The sequence below is a fragment of the Malaya genurostris genome, chromosome 3 (genome assembly GCF_030247185.1).
Source record: "Malaya genurostris strain Urasoe2022 chromosome 3, Malgen_1.1, whole genome shotgun sequence".
Taxonomy (NCBI): Eukaryota; Metazoa; Arthropoda; class Insecta; order Diptera; family Culicidae; genus Malaya; species Malaya genurostris.
Window position 1 is genome coordinate 89,136,847 of NC_080572.1, and position 17,962 is coordinate 89,154,808.

Sequence of the window (17,962 nt, forward strand, 5' to 3'; positions counted from 1 at the left end):
ATCTGATTTCTGGTCAATCACGGGAAACTCACGAGCGGTCAACTAAGCTGAGCTATCCCATTGCATGGCTAGTGCTACGATCCAACTGGTACTAACAATCCTTCCAGGTCGAGGCTCGAACATAAGGGCAACTGGCTTGTAAGACCAGCGCCCTATGCATAGAATCGCCATCCCGGACGCATTCCCTTAACTTAAAAAATTACTTTGCACACATTAGCACTATTTTCGAATAATATGTTGTATATGTGAAAGTTCGAATTAAAAACACATACTCAAGTAGTCAAAATAAAACTACCGTGACGTAACGTTTTACAGGGGGGACGCCTCCCTTGTCGAAATTATTCAAAATATTCGAAACCCCCTCCCCCTTTTGCGCAACAATTCTAATACTTTTAACTGCGGAAGTACCGGTTCATAAACAATTCGAACACAACTAATTGGCTAAACTAACCACACGAGTCAGGCATCACGCAACATGAAATAAAATTAGACCATCACGATAAACTTAAGTCTGCTCCAATTAATCAAAGTATTTTCCATCCGGAGGAGCAACAAATAATGGCCTGAAAGCCAACTGGAGGCCGGTTCAACAAAATGACACTGATAATAAAGTATCTCACCTTTTCTTCGCTTATTTATGTTTCTCGCGAGTACTTCGTTGAATGCAACACTTCCTCCTCCCCCGGAAAACTTCCCGTGCTGCGGTCCTGCGGTTCTTTGTTGCTGCCTCGGTAGAGTCCCACCCAGTGAGCGCCCAGCAAAGAGTAATCTTTTGGATTTGAATATTGCGCTCTCCCACATTGACTGATTACTTCCGCTCTCACAGTACCGCCCGTCCAGGACGAACTTGCAAGCCGATAGCCCGACAGCCTACTGTCCGAATTAAACTGCCACTTGAGCCATCTTACACTGACACCCTGTTTGCGTGTTGCACTCACACCTCCGCGCTCGGTTGTCGCATATTCCTGGCTCCCGTGTAAACTTCTACCGGATGAGTTGGATTTTCATGGTGCACCTGTTAGAATTGCAGGAAAAATTCAAGCAAAGCATTTCTTAATGCTCGTGTCCTACGTATTCATTATAAATTCTACACAGTTTTAGGTCATGGATGGAACATGGCTGCCTATTGCCACGGAATTTTTTTCTGTTTTCTATGTAAATTGACTCAACGGAGATTCAAAATTGCAAGTATTATCTTACGAGTAAGCAGTTTTAAATATTAGTTTTTTACCAGATACAATCATAATGCAATTTATAGGAATAAACAAGATCATTTTTGTTACCGCTTCGTCAACAAAAGATAGCTAATTTCGTCCAATTGTTTTTCTTCTTCCTACCTCCTTGTACCTCAGTAGTATCATTTTGACAGAAATAAGATTGATTTTGCCAACTCTGATGCAATCAGGAATAAGATTCCCCCATATCATAATTTATGAAATCTTTATGACTTATTGACTATAGAAACGATTTGAAAATTATGGAAAATTCGACTTTTGATTGGAGTCCTGGAGACCTCTAGTATTACATATCATTTTAATATACGGAAATTCAACTAAATATTCTTTAAATGATGCTCTATAACGTAAAAAAAAGTTTGAATGAATTTGCTTAAGCTGCTTCTACTATGAGGTCATTGATCAATAGGGTGGGACAAAATATTGATTTCAGCTCCACCAAACTTTTCGTGTTCCTTTTGGGTCCCATAATCACTATGCAAAATTTTAGCTCGATCTTAGAAATTATATTTTCGCGCCCGAGGTTTAAAGTTTATATGGGATTTAGTATAGAGAAATTCACTTTTAACAAAAATATCGGCTGGAGTTTATAGGTTGATAAACTCTAAAAATCAGTGCATATTATATTTCAGTAGGAAATTTATCGAGAAGGAGAAACTTCGAAGACGACAAAACAATTCGACATTCGTAGAAAAAGTTATTAAAGGAAAACCGACAGAAGGGCCGAACAATGACTCATTCCTTAATATATCTAGCACCACTGCTGCTCGTGGTGCACGCAGAGAAATTGAGTTTGTTTAAAAAAAAACAGTCCGTAGATTTTAAAATTTGATTTCTGTTGATTTCAAGCTAGAATAAGATTGTTTTGAACCAATTTCTCCCTTCTACATCAACAATTATATCTATTTGATTTGAAGACAGATTCTCATCCTGGCTAACGAAAAACTGGTTTGTTTCGGCAGATTTTATCGTTGAAATAAATCAGCCATTTATTACATGTCAACAAAAGTTGAGTTGAAGTTATAGGCAACGTATTTGTTGATTCAATCGTGTTTTACGCATTTTTTCCAGAATCATCGTTCAACAAAATAAATTCAAATGTTTTGCATGAAAAAAAGTATCATTCGAACAACATTAAGTAATTTTTTCGTGGAAAAAAATATTGAGAAATAAGTCGGTGAAGAGGTATTCTCGAGAACGCTTCCTAAAAATCATGAATCATGCGGTGTCCACTGTATCTCAGCGCAGACTAATCAGAAGTGAACAAAGGAACGCAGCATAGTTAGAGTAGAAGTTTTTCTAGACCCCAACGTTTCTGTTTGATTTTTTTAGTTTTTTATTTATTTTTTAGTGGTTGTTTAAAGTGAAAACTATGATTTTTTACGAAAAAAATCCGCCATTTTGTAGCTGTTAAACCTCCCCAAAGTAACAAACAACGAAAAGGAAAACGTTGGGGTCTGGTTTTTTTATATGTAGAAAGTATGTGCGAAATTTGAAAAATATTGGTGCAGTAGTTTTTGAATGACGATGGATACAGACTTTCAAAACCTGCTTTCGAGGAAAACGGGTTTAAAGGTTTTTGTCTATAAAATCAATGGAAACAATTAATTACTCTAGGGAGCCCATATCCCTAACCTTTTCAAAAGATCATATTTTTTCTTTTATAATTTATTATAATGAAACATTTCAAGAATGTTTTGTCAAGTTTTGAAGTCAATCGAAGTAGAAATCTTGGTCCTGTGCGCCGAGCTCTTGCTTCTTCGTAGAATAAGATAGCCGTAAATAAAGGTCCATAACTTCCAGAGTTTCGTTCCAATAGGCTTGAAAATTTCACAGAAAATTCTTCAAATGTTTACTATGAGAAAATAAAAAGAAAATGAGGGGTTTTTTTGGTTTGTATAGAAAAGCACATATTTTATTTCAGCTTTCTTCACGTTTTACTTTCGGCTCATTAGTGCTTAAAGCAGTTCAAATTGAACTGCCATCTCCGCCTAACAGTTCAATTTGAACCGCTAAGCAGACGCAAAGCTTACACTATTTATGTCAGTCGTCACTCGTTTTCGTTCTAGCCATCAGAAAGGATATTGCATCTCGGTGCAATATCCAAAAAGTCATTACATAAATAGTGTAAACTTTGCGTCTGCTTAGCGGATCATATTGAAGTGTTAGGCGGAGATGGCAGTTCAATTTGAACTGCTTCAAGCACTAATGAGCCGAAGGCGAAACGTGAAGAAAGCTGAAATAAAGAAAATAATAAATGATTTTTCATAAGTGTTAGACCCTACCCGCCCCTTAATGGAGCACCGAATCATTGATTGTAACCAGAGATGTCCATCTCCTCTGTGTGACGAAGAGCAAGCAAAATTTCTCCCCTCGCACTGTCATCTTCAACGAGAGCTCTTCTCTTTCACATATATACACCACTGTTGTATAAAGTATGCACGCATCATGAGCGCGTTTGTTTATTTCCTTTTACCTCCTCCACTGGATCGCACCAAAGTGCTAGAGCATTAGCTAATAAATTCTCTGAGGTGGATGCAGATACTTTCACAGATGGTTTGCGTAGAAGAAGCACGGGACACTCAAACTCAGCAAAATAAAACAATTTATCGTTAAAATGTTCGGTTTTCATTGCAAATTTTTCATAGCAAGGCCAGATCTACTCTCTATTAATCGAAGTTCACAGCAGTGTTCGCTCACCATCACGCACCAGATATCACTTGGGTGTATTTAGGCGAGAGCACGTGAGAGCGATTTGTGCGAAGAGAATGTTATTCTCTCGCACTAGCTTCTTTCAACACAAGCACGCACTCAAAGTCTGTCTGTCTGGACACTGAGAAGAAGTGCGCTTTCCGCTTTGAGTGGAGCGGAGCAAATGTATCCGCAGTGTATAATTGAAACCTACGCCCTGGTGTATCACTCTAGTGAAATGCCATCTCTGATTGTAACATGTGAAAAATTTGATCGTCCCACGGCAAAAGGGCTTAACAGCTATTGAAAGCAATTAAAATTTTAAAATGGATGAAAATCGAAATAAAATTAGTTTAAAAAATTACCTTGAAAATTAGTTTGAAAGAAATCTCTTTTTAAGAATAATGACAAACAAAAATGTATGATTTCAACAAACAAAAGCGTATGTTGAAATACTAATTATTTTAGGTTTGAATCTTATCGTTCATTTCAACTGCCAAGTTAAATTCAAAGAACTAATAATATTATCTTTATCTAAAGCTAGTTAATTTTAAACTTATTTTGAAAGTTAAATTTAATTTTTTGTTAAATATTTAATTTTTTGTCAAGAAATTGACAGGAACGCACAAGTAAAATATTTGTTTTTTTTAACAAAATATTTCTTGAAACAAACCAATGCACTGAGCAAAATCAAATATCTTATTTTGTAGTTTCAAGCAACAATATATGCAATTTCAAATCAGATTTTCTTTTGTCACTATTTCAACAAAATAAATCGTTGCGTGAAACCAAAGTTTAGTTATTTGTACAATATTTTTCTCTGCGTGAGGTAATATTATTTTACTTTTCTTTATTATACTATAACGGTTGATCTGAGTTGTTTGATATGTTCACAATAGTTACTCAGCTTAGTATGAAGATTGTTTTTAAGTGAAAAGCTATGTTCCAAAACTCACTGTAAAGACACAAAAAAAGTCTAACTTTTTAATTTAAAGAAATAGGTTTTTGAAATCTCCTACAATATTTTAGATAAACTTAAATCAAATAATTTTGCCGAAGATATAAACTCTCTATCTCTTATAGTTTAGAAGATATAGATGGTACTATTTTATGCAAACAAAAACATAATTTACATGACTTTTTTGTGTCTTTACAATAAGGTTTGGAACATGGTTTGTTACCTAAAAATAATCTTTATACTCTGAAGTAACTATCTTGATGACATCACACAACTCGAATCAACCGTTACAGCACATTAAAAGAAAGTCACATCATATTACTTTTACTAGCAGCAGTGGTGCTAGATATATTAAAAAATGAGACTTTTTCTCCAACCGTCGGATTGTTCTGCGGTCTTCTAAAGTTTTCTCCCTCGTTAAATTTCCTATACAAATATCACATGCACGGATTTTTAGAGTTCATAGGTTGATCTCCAGACGATTTACTAGTTGGTTTCCCGTCGTTTGTCAACACCGATCAGCTGCTTGCAGGGATGCCTGATTTCATCATAATATTTGAATATGAATCGTCACAATAAATTACTGGATTACGTTGATAATATATTTAACTTTTTCGCGATTTTGGAAGGTAACCATTTATTTGACTCAACGTTGTTCATCTAGACTATTTTTTATTGTGTTGAAAATTTTCACCCGAAATTAAGTGGCGGCAGACCAGAAGCAAGTAAATATTGTAACAAAACGGGTTCGATTTTGTATTGCGTTGGAGGATGAGAAGTAGGCACAATTATGTATATAGTTTTGGCAATATGTATTAAATCTGTATCCTGCATTAAATTCGCATGGACGTATACAAATCAATTAATTCTGTATGAATGGCAACTTTGTTGGTAAATGAAAAAAATAAACACAGTCTAGATGACAGACAGGATGGTTTTGATAGGGTAACGTGGCGCCATCATGACATATGCGAGTACTGTCCCAACTAAAGGAATATTCGAAATGACCGTTAAAATGATTGAAGAATTTGATTTGAGTGTCCTGTCCGTTAGTCTGTGTTTAAACCTCGGACGCGAAAATATTGTTTCCAGGCTTGTGATCTGTTTCGGAAGATGTAATTTCTCATCGGACCGATTCGACGCAAAGCTGATGAAGTGGTGAGATATCGATGGGACACTTCAAACAAAGGGCCCGTTCATAAACCACGTAGACCAAAATCTGGTACTTTTTAACCCCCCGTCTTCCCTCGTAGATTTTCGTAGAATTTTCAAATAAAAACTATTTGAAAATGAGAGAAAATTGATAATTTTAATAAAGGATGTTATTCTTTTGAGAATTGAGAAAAGAATATTTAATTTATCCATCGGTTCGATTGAGTTGATTCTGCGTAGTCCTGTACACCCAAACCTCCATTTACGAACCTTATATATGTATGTATGTATGCTTACACACTCACTCGTTTGCGTATATGTGTATATATTTATACATATAAATGATTGCTTTTACTTCACCAATATTTATATGTATTAAGAAATACAAATATTTGCAGTATTAAGAAATACAAATATTTGCAACCCCGCACATAGGGTCAGAAAGTTTTTCTGGTCCGAAGAGGCGAATGACCTTAAGGTTAAAACCTCTATAACCCAAACAAAAAAAAAATGCACACATGCGTACGTATAATAATACATATATACATATATAAGTTACGTAAATGGAGGTTTGGGTGTAATAAAGTCAACCAAGAGTTACATGGATTTGAAAAGACGAACTTCAGTTTTAACTCCCCCATAGGAAACTTTTCAACATTAAGTTCAATGAACAATAGAAAAAATTTTATATAAAAGGGCAAATAACTTGATAGTTCATACTTCGTTCTCAGAGTTCCTTCTATTTCCTATTTTTTCGCCTTCCCCACCTTTTGAACCCCATCCCCCTTGAATGATTCCTACGCACGGACCTGGATCACTTCATGCAGAATCCTTCTGATTTGGGACGAGGCCAAACACGTTGGCGCTGCCGAAATTCTAACGTAATGGGCTAGGAGACGTACAGTAACACGGACACCAAGCAGATCTCTGGCCTGGAGTTTTTCGTCGGCATGTCCCGCCTGGATGTTCCGGAGAAGTTTCGGAAGAAGAAGACCTAACAATTTGCCCAGAAGTACTTGGTGTAGTAAAAGACCTATGGTTGCGTTAAATTCAGCAAGCCAATCGACACCATCAGCGCCAAATATATAAAGCAGAATGCCACCAAATGTGCTTCCTCCACGAAAGTGACACTTTCACGATTTTGGTGGGATCTTGCATCATGCAATTACGCGAAACCGGTGATATTTTTGTACCGAATGAAGTAAATCCGCTAACTTCGCCTGAACTTCATACAACAAAAAAGAATTTGGACGACAAAGAAGCGAATGCGCGGGAAACCAGGGACGGTTTCCTTAAAAACCACATAAATTTTAAGAAAGAATTAATAAAAGTGTCTAAACAAGATGGTGTTGCACAGAATTTAATGGGTAGTGTTGAGTCCCCCACATTTGATGGAAATTTCGATACTTGAATGCATTCCCGAATACACTTAATATGTTTGAGGTCTAGAAATTAAGGGAGGTACGCGAAGGTAAAGCTGCTTAAAAACATTTTTATCGAAGAAATGTTCAAATTCTCGAATCAGCTATAATTTTCTGTCGAAGTGTTAGGTCAATGGTATGATTCCTAAAAATAACCTGATGCTAAGAAACATACCGTGTATTTAAAGGATCAGGGTCATTTCGCCGAAAGAATCATTTCGCCTATTCCTGAAATTGCCTTAATAGTTTAATTGGAATTGATTTAAAATAAATACAATTGTACTTCTTGAAAAAAGATTGATTCTTGTACTTTTGAATAAAGATTGATTCATGAACCTCAGAACGGAGTTCCCAAAGAAAAATTGTTTGAGCTACTAAGCATCAAAGCAATTGCATAGGTGTGTCTACCAAGCAAATGTATATAGTATTTTTACGTTTACTAGGTGAAAAAATATCTAATGCGGTTTCGCCACATCGATTTGAATCGTGTGCTGTCCGACCTAACTAAAGCAAAGAAACCTAGCTTTGAGTAGACAGGAACAGGTTTGTATGCAAGAGGTCGCCGCTTCTGACGGCAGGTCGGCGGCCAACTCAGCCGGCGTCGCCTCGGGGGCTTTATGCCGCCAAGCCATCTTGGATTAGGTTATGTGGCTGCGCAGTTATGCAGGAGGCATAATAACACAAAAAATAATAATATGATTTATTCGAAATTACCCTGTCGGCGAAATGACCCTTTCGGCGAAATGGCATTCGGCGAAATGACCCGCTCCCGTATTTAGATTATGTATAGAAGATGTGAATTTTGTATCAACTGTGCCGGTCCCAAGTCCGGACAAAGGAGCAGGGTTGAGCTACAATATTAAGCCGACAAGCATATCGACCATAGTATAAACAAATGTTAAGCAGAATTACGTGCCAAATCGTATTCGCAGCTGGCAAATATTCTCTCAAGTTTGAATGAAGTATTATGACAGCAATCTGCATCCACTGGCAATGTCTTGAACTGATAGTGGCTTCACACATATATACATACATACATACATACCATTTTGTCTATTGCAATGTTTTCGAGCACAGTCCTTAAAACAGTAATATTTATGAAAAAAATGGTACTATGACAAAAACTACAAGGATCAGCCCCATGGGGTTGTTCGTGCCATTGATGTGGAATAAGGCACCCAAAATTTCTAATGATGTACGATCAAACAGCTCAATCAATCGTCACACTTTCGAATCCGCAATTGCACGAGAGTCTGCTCAAATTGATCTTTATTAGGAACCAACACCGAACACTTGAACTCAGAATATAGACTCTGTTTTTGCCTTTCTCTATAGAAAGGTATTAGAATTGCTGGAAAAACCAACTTTCGAACGGAGCCTCGGAGACCCATAATGTTATATACCATTCGACTCAGATCGACGAGATCGGAAAATGTCTGTGTGTGTGTGTGTGTGTGTATGTGTGTGTGTGTGTGTGTGTGTGTGTGTGTGCACTTTTCGAAGATATTTGAACGCGCTCAATTTTCTCAGAGATGGCTGAACCGATTTTAACAAACTTGGGCTCGTTTGAAAGCTACTGTCGGGCCATTGATCAAGTTCGAAGATCAAATGGCTGTGACTTTTGGTTCCGGAGATATGATGGTATATGTGATGTACCCGACAAAACACGTTGATTTTTACCGCTCTTATATATATATATATATATATATATATATATATATATATATATATATATATATATATATATATATATATATATATATATATATATATATATATATATATATATATATATATATATATATATATATATATATATATATATATATATATATATATATATATATATATATATATATATAAGGGTGCCAAAATTTTGGGATCACCTCTATTTTTGTTAAGCTTTAGTGCTCAAAAGTTTAAGCACCATGACATGTGTAAGGGGTGCTGCCCGGTGGTAAAGGTTTGACAATTTTCGATCTTGAAAAAGCACCATAGGGGAGAGTACATGAAATTTCCAAAATCGAAAAAATTTGTTGATGCCGAAACTCTTTAAATTGCATGAAACGTCGAGATTTAGTGCTATCTCAAAAAAATTTTTTTTTGTAAAAAACAATTTTGTGGGACTTAGAAAAATTGTGATATTTTTTCTAAGTCCCAAAAAGTCGATATTTTAAAAAAAATTGTTTTCGAGATGACACTAAATCTCGACGTTTCATGCAATTCTAAGCCTTTTGGCATCAAATTTTTTTTTTTCGATTTCGAAAATTTCATGTACTTCCCCCTATGATGATTCAAGATATATGAAAATTCCACTAAGTGGACTGAGAAAGCTTCTTTAGATAAGCATCACTGTTCTCATACAAACAGGCAACGCAAATGTCAAGCACTAGTTTGGAAAAATGATGCTGACTGTGTGACATAAACACTGAAGCATGCTTTTGTGAACTACTTGAATCAATCTGAATCAATTGGTGTCAAAATTTGTGTCCAAAATTATTCAATGAAGGTATGAAATATATTTTCATGAGACTGTTATGAAAGAAGAGAAAGGCATTGTCACACCCAAGGATGGCTTCTATCGTATCAAAGAATGCTCACTTCGCAACAATCAGTGCCATCAAAGAGAATCGGAAATCATCGCAACAACAAAAAAACCGGCATGGTACATTTAACATAGAATAGACACTAGTGCGAGCGGTGGTGCCGGGGAGGTAGGGTTGGAGATCCAAGGTGTTTTAGTGGGTAGTTCCAATCAACAGTTGGGTAGTCCTGTGGAGAGTCCCACACTCCGTGCGTAAATGCAATTCACCTTGTAAAAAAAAAAAGACACTAGTGCGAGAGCGAATTTCTCTCGGTGAACCGTCTGAGAATCAACGGCTAGCACGCTGCTGTGGGGATTCTCTCTGAAGCAACAAACGGTCGCTTATTCTCGTTTCGCGATCCGATTCTGTATGGGCAGTAGATAATTGCGATAGAATCATTTTACTATTGCCGCTTATTCTAACTATGTGCTTATAACCTTTGTATAATTTGTGTCTATGAAAATGTATGTGAATGCTCCACACAAGGGTTTTTAAATATGGTAACCTAGTATGAGAATCATCAAGTCGAATCATCGATTCGATTTTCTGCGATAATTGTCAACTTGCGATTCTCTCTTGGTAAATTCCACACAGCGGCGATCATTATCAGACTGAAATTTTTTTAAGGGCCATGAAATACTCAGAGTATGAAGTGGAGCGAAGAAATGTAAAAAAATTCTCTCGAGGTTCATGCATTGAGAGACTCGAATTCTTGTAGCATCTTCTACCGGATAGAAAATGTTGTATACAATATAAATAAAAATCGAGCAGCTTCTGTCAAATTTTCAGCAATCACCAACACTGATCACACCACTAGGTGGATTAAGAAGGGTTTTTAGATATGTATTTGTTTTGTAGCCGACCGAAATTACATCAATATCCCAAATGTATGCAATTATAGATTTGTACATACTTGCGATACGGGGTCGTCCCGGGTTGGCGGTTCAATGCATAGGGCGCTGGTCTTACAAACCAGTTGTCGTATGTTCGAGCCCCGATCTGGAAAGATTCGTAGTGTCAGTAGAATCGTAGCACTAGCCATGCACTGTCTGTTGAAACAGAAGGTCAAACTCCACTACAGGAATGTAATACCAAGGCTTTGCTTTGCGAAACGGATTTCGATATTTGAGCTTTTCTTCGCCAAGCTTGTGTTCAAGTTTTGTATGCAAGCAGTTACTTTTATAGCGTTAAGGTCTGAGGACAGAGGGTCGCGTGTTGAGTTTTAAATCGACCACGTGCCTCGCTCAATTCCCTTTGCGCGGATGCATTGAAATTGACTTTGTTTCACAGAAAAATACAAGACTTTAATTTTATCGCGATAACATATATGTTTTTATGTACTAATCGCATCTAAACTAAATTATCTAGACTTTGTCACAGTAGATTTATGATACAAGCCTTCAAAGCCGAGATATTCGATGAACAAGTAGAGGCATGCATTTCCGAGCGTTCCAATTTTCAGCAGTTCTTCAGTCAGAATAAAATACAACACGACCGCTAAACTCAGCAAACTGTACCGGGTTGCCAGCATACATGTTATTATTTTGATGAGAAATTTTATCACATAAATCTATCGTATGGGTTAAACGTTACATAGATTCCAATGAACAATGAAAAAATATTGCGAAAGAAAAAATGTGTTTATATACAATGAAACGTCTGTGTGTTTGGCTGCCTTGTCGAGCCAATTTTATTTCTCTCTCCTTCGAAATTTAGTTGAGAATATTCTGTGAAATTTTCGGAATGATTCATTGAGTTTAGCGGTCGTGTTGTATTTTTGTCTGAATGAAGAACTGCTGAAAATTGGAACGCTCGGAAATGCATACCTCTACTTGTTCATCGAATATCTCGGCTTTGAAAGCTTGTATCATAAATCTACCGTGACAAAGTCTAGATAATTTAGTTTAGATGCGATTAGTACATAAAAACATATATGTTATCGCGATAAAAATAAAGTCTTGTATTTTTCTGTGAAACAAAGTCAGTTTCAATGCATCCGCCATTTTTTCGCTTTGGTTTCCTGATAGCATTCTGAGAAAGGAGAGAGAAATAAAATTGGTTCGACAAGGCTGCCAAACACACAGACGTTTCCTTGTATATAAACACATTTTTTGTTTCGCAATATTTTTTTCATTGTTCATTGGAATCTATGTAACGTTCAACCCATACGATAGATTTATGTGATAAAACTTCTCATCAAAATAATAAAATGTATGCTGGCAACCCGGTACAGTTTGCTCATATACGAGAGAGTACAAGAGAAATACGATGCACAAAGGGAATTGAGCGAGCCGCCACGTGGTCGATTTAAAACTCAACACGCGACCCTCTGTCCTCAGACCTTAAGTTTCTCTACCATTCTGCGATTTCGGTTGAATCGATAAAGTTTTATTCATTATCAATCGAATTCATCTTATATAAATTAGAAATTAACCTTAAGCACTCAAAATTTACCCTAGGGTAGTTGTCAATTACTCAGGCGAAATGGCATAACATGGTAATTCATCCGAGCTTGCAGGACACAAGATCAAAGCATACCAATTAAAGCTTCAAATCGTTTTATGGAACTTTTTGTCTTGCTGTCTAGCAACAACCTACCTCTAGCATGCTACACGTAGGACTGAAACGTTAGCTATAATTTCGCTTCTATTTATAGATTCGCGTGTTTCCAACAGCTTCGCTTTTGCATCGATTGACCAATCAGAGCGATGCTTTCTCTTTGATATATCGCTTACTCCTTCAAAACTGTCGTCTATGGCAGGGAAATCCGATATGCCGGAGATTGTTAGCAGACAAAATAGGACACTGTTCGCTACTAATCAAAATTTCAATCATATATAATTGAAAATACGTGGCTTCATACATTCAAATCGAATCTTGGAAATATTTCCAATCAAATGATGCAATAATATTAATAATGGATACAAAATAGACTGAGCTGTAAGTGTTTAAAACCTGACCACATTTCTAAGTGTATTTTTCCTTGAGTTTCTGATTTGCACCCCTATATAGAAAATAGAGATGTGTTCCTCATCAAAACTAACACAAGAACATTTTAGTGCAATGGGAATAAAGTTTACTCTACCATTATTAATTATTATTGAATTAATTCACCTTGACAATAAAATTGTAGAACGTAGTACTTTTTGCGCAAATTTGTGAGATGGTTCACCAAAATCGAAAAGATGTTCAGCAGTGCCAATTGTCCTCAAGCGAGATATTATCGGTTCGCAATACCCGAACGTCGTCCGATGAAATCTCTGCTGTAGCAAACTGGTGGAGCGCAGCGATCGTTGTGAAGCACCGAAATCAAGTAGAGGTAGAAACTTCGACGTGTCGATATCACCGTTAATGAGTTTTGCCACGAAAATAGCTTGCTGAATTTTTCTGCATCGATCCAATCAGTCGTGATGATCGGGATTCGGTAGCAGCTCAAGCGAATTCCTCCAAGGGAGATTTCTTAAATCCAGACGGTACACGTCCAATCCGTAATTTCCATTCTAGCGGATACGGAATCCAAAGTAGGCTAGCACTTTCCAGTATAGGGCGAACCAAAAACGGCACAAGATGCTTTCAAGCAATGCGGATATTTGATGTCCCGCCCAATCTTTGCAATGAAGCCTAGTTGTCGTGTTGCCTTTGAAATTATAGATAAACGACGTAGATTGAAGGTAAGTTTGGCATCTAAATTCATTAACATGATCAACTCTTTGAAATAATTTCATAGTCGTATCGAAATGGATTCAGTATTCGGTGGAACGTTATGACCTGGCATTTCGCAATGCTCTCAATAAGCCAGTTTCTACGACACCAGGTTTTGAAGCCGGATGCAGTCGTCGATAGAGCGAACTTCAAGGTACAATTTCAAATCATCGGCATATACTAATCTGCAACCAACACCGAGCAACGAAACAACATCATTGAACAACAGCAAGAACAAAAGGGGACCCATATTACTGCCCTGAGGAACTCCAGACAGATTTGAAAACGAGATGATACACAGGAGCCGAGCATTATTCGCAAAACTCTACCACATAAGTAAGAGCAAAGACATTCAATGAACTTTTACATTGCGCCCAACCACGAAATTTTGCGTAAAAGTGTTTGATGGTCGATTCGGTCGAAAGCTGCATTCAGGACAATGTATATTGCATTAAATTGTACTCTATCCTCCAAACTCTAAATAACAAGTGGGAGTGAAATCTAAGAGATTCGTGCTGACCGAACGACCTGGCATAAATCCATGCTGATTGGAAGAATGTAACACACGGATCGTTTCAACAATATATCACACACGGATAAAAACCTTTTGCCTATACTACGATTAAGAAATCATGAAACATATCTTCTCATGAGATCATGCTAATTACTGATTTTTTGAGAAAAATGATTTTAATCATAAATTATTATTCTCATGAAATCATCACTAATAGGCACGATCTCATGAAGACATGTTTCACGATTTCTAAACCATGGTACCGGCAGTGGAATTATATCATCATTGTATTGTTGTGCATGAATAGTATAGGCTAATTTCTTTGAACTCACATCCATGTTTTGATTCAAATGATGAAAAAGTAATTCCAAAATTAATACTTCGGTTGAAAATAGTCCAACACCTACCGATTGGTTTATTTCAACTAAACTGCATGTTGAATTCTATTCCAATAGGTTTAGCAAGAATCGAGTATACTTTTTACACTCAGTATACATGAACAATAAAAAAATAGCAATAGGTACTTTTAAAAGATCTTAATATTTTTACCGGAAAAGTAGCTAACCATGTAGTAAACTTCATCACATTTCGTTTCACTTCCTGCACTGGTCAAAACTTATTCACTTAATCCATTCGCCAACGGCGCCGTTCGTTCATCAAAATATCAATCCATTACGGTAATTAAAGCATTGCAACCATCAGCCACAGTTCATCAAGTTTCACCTAGTTTCCATTTTTTTTGCCTAGCCTCACCACACCACACTGCCTTCAGTCAATAGTGCCAGGAGTAGCGTTGGGGTTATCGAAATGCATCGGGTCGGCACCGGCCAGCAAACCCCTCGTCAAGCACTAAAAAAACACTCACACACACACACCCAGGCTATATCAAACACTGACCCGTTTCATTCCCAATCTTCCGAGAACCGGTGCACCTCTGCTCACTTTAGTTGTGGAACAAAACAGCACAACACTTATTCAATTATGTAAGTTTCAGCTGACTTCCGGCCGAACGACTGCTGATTTACGGTTCGTGCGGGTGCGCCTTAATATATTACTTTTAAGCCCCAAACCTTAAAAATGTGTCAATTTCTGCTCAATCGTTCTCCTGTCTGCAAGTCGGCCAGCTCCAAGATAAAAACCGTGGACTGCCCTCTTTACAATCACCGAAGCCGGCACCGTCCAAGACTTCAATCCTCGCGGTTCGAATTCAAAACAAGTACTAATCGACGATATAATAACGATTTTCTTAGAGGCACCTCGGAGAAACCCATTCGCGTCACAACCCACGGCTAACACCCATACCCGTACCGTGCACGAACACCGCTAAGAATCAGGACTGACCGAAAGGCGTCCACCTGCGAGTCCTATTTTCCAACCATAAGTAGAAAGTCGGTCCGCAGTACCACCTGCGAGGCTCGGCTCGATTGTTTTTTTTTTGTTCTTCTCGCTCATTTCAATTCCAGCTGGCTCCGTGCCTGCAATGCTCAGTGAACGTTTTGTGGGAGGGAGAGGGTGCAGAAAAGTACCTGTCAAGAAAAGCGCGCTAACGACCATTCCGTATGTTGTAGGCTTGAGACAGGGACACACCTTGTTTCGGTAGGGGCTTGTGGTGCCGAAAAACAAAAATTGAGACCATTTACTGTTGAATGATGGACTTTGAGTTGGATTCATTTGTTAAAAAGCATCGTTTATGAGCTCGGTTTTTTTGACGGAAACGCATGGTCCTTCGTTCATGGTAAATCATCAAGCGTTTTCACTGTTTTCGGAGGATATTGAAACGATGTAGAGATGATTGAGTAAATTTCCAATACTGTGGAGACCTCTAAAAATCGGATCACCAGAAGGGAGAAAAAAATCCGGCAATAAACAGACCCAGTTTTCGATTGGTTGGGGTTATGAACGATTATCCCGCGTCTGTCAAGGGAAAGCACCACTCATTCTTGCGCAAACTTATTGTTATACAGGGTCATCGTTAAAAAAAGTTGGGGAAAGGTGTTTGAAAGGGCTAGTCCCCCTAGGCCCGAACTTTTTTTAGATTCTCCGAAATGAATTTCACCCAGAAAGTATCGAAAAATGGTTTTTGAAAACATTCAAAAGCCATGATGGAAATTTTCAGTCAATGCTTGATTGCCGGCGTTGCTTTCAGATACACAATTTGGTTTCCGCAGGGGCAAAGGAACGAACGATTGTCTTACGTTACTCTCAACCGAAATTCAAATGGCATTTACTCCTAAAGAACAAATGGCATCAATTTTCTTAGACATTAAGGGGGCTTTTGATTCAGTTTCTATAAATATCCTATCTAAGAAGCTGCACCAGCATGGTCATTCACCAATTCTGAATAACTTTTTGTATAATCTGTTGTCCGAGAAATACATGTATTTCGCACATGGTGATTTGTCGACAATACAATTCAGTTACATGGGTCTTCCTCAGGGATCATGCTTAAGCCCCCTTTTATACAATTTTTACGTAAACAACATTGATGAATGTATCAACACATCTTGCACGCTAAGACAACTTGCCGACGACAGCGTTATGTCTATTATAGGACCTAAAGCTGCCGATCTCCAAGGACCATTGCAAGATACTCTCGACAACTTGTCAACATGAGCTCTTCAAATGGGTATCGAGTTCTCTAAAAAAACTGAGCTGATTGTATTTTCAAGGAAGCGAGAACCAGCACAAATACAGCTTCAACTAAGGGATGAAACCATTGCTCAGGTCTTCATATTCAAATATCTCGGGGTCTGGTTCGACTCTAAAGGCACCTGGGGATGTCATGTTAGGTATCTGAATATGGATGCTTCTGCTTCCGATCCGCCGCGAACACCCATTTCATTAAACTGGAAAGAATTCAGTAAAGACTGTCCCAGAAAGTAGAAATAAACCGAAAACTGGTCGAAAAAAAGTCCTGCTAACCCTCAGCTGGATAAACGTATACTGAAGGTGTTCGAGCAAAAGAAGGAGGTTTCAGGTCTGGATGTGGCCAAAAAAGTGGGCACTTCGAAGTCAAATGTTCTTCGTGCTAAAAAACGTTTGAATCTTCGAACCTATAAGAAGCAGAAACAACCAAAACGTAGTCCGAAACAAGAAGCATCAATCAGGCCGAGGGTTGCTGTACAATACGATTCTTGCTGGAAATTTGAACTGCATAATCATGGACGACGAAACCAACGTGAAACTCGATTACAAATCCCTGCCGGGACTACAATATTATACGGTGCGAGAAGGATTGATAAGCAGATGCCGGAAAACGATGTAGGAGGTGGATCTGAAATTCAAGATGGCGACTTCCGGTTTTTGATATACCTTGAAAACCCTTACAATATGGATATTTCCGGAACGGGATTGATGAGTAGATGTCGAAAAACGATGTTTGAGGTGGTTCTAAAACTCAAGATAGCGACTTCCGGTCTTTTGATATTGAAAACCCTTACAATATAGGTATTTTCGGAACGGTATTGATAAGCAGATGTCGGAAAACGATGTAGGAGATGGTTCTGAAACTTAATATAGCGACTTCCGGTTTCTTGATATTTCTTGAAAATCCTCGCAATGTGGGTATTTTCGGAGCAGATGTCGGAAAACGATGTAGGAGGTGATTCTGAAATTCAAGATGGCGACTTCCGGTTTTTGATATACCTTGAAAACCCTTACAATATGGATATTTCCGGAACGGGATTGATGAGTAGATGTCGAAA

At 37.7% G+C, this 17,962-nt stretch overlaps 1 protein-coding gene across 1 annotated transcript in view; it reads right to left on the reverse strand.

The window, feature by feature from the left end:
* Window positions 1-15,451, reverse strand: part of LOC131439405 (protein stum) — a 215,749-nt gene extending 200,298 nt beyond the window's left edge. Inside the window, exon 1 of the mRNA XM_058610367.1 lies at window positions 14,808-15,451. The gene's annotated coding sequence lies outside the window, so the exon portion shown is untranslated. The remainder of the gene's footprint in view (window positions 1-14,807) is intronic.
* Between the last annotated feature and the right edge of the window lie 2,511 nt (window positions 15,452-17,962).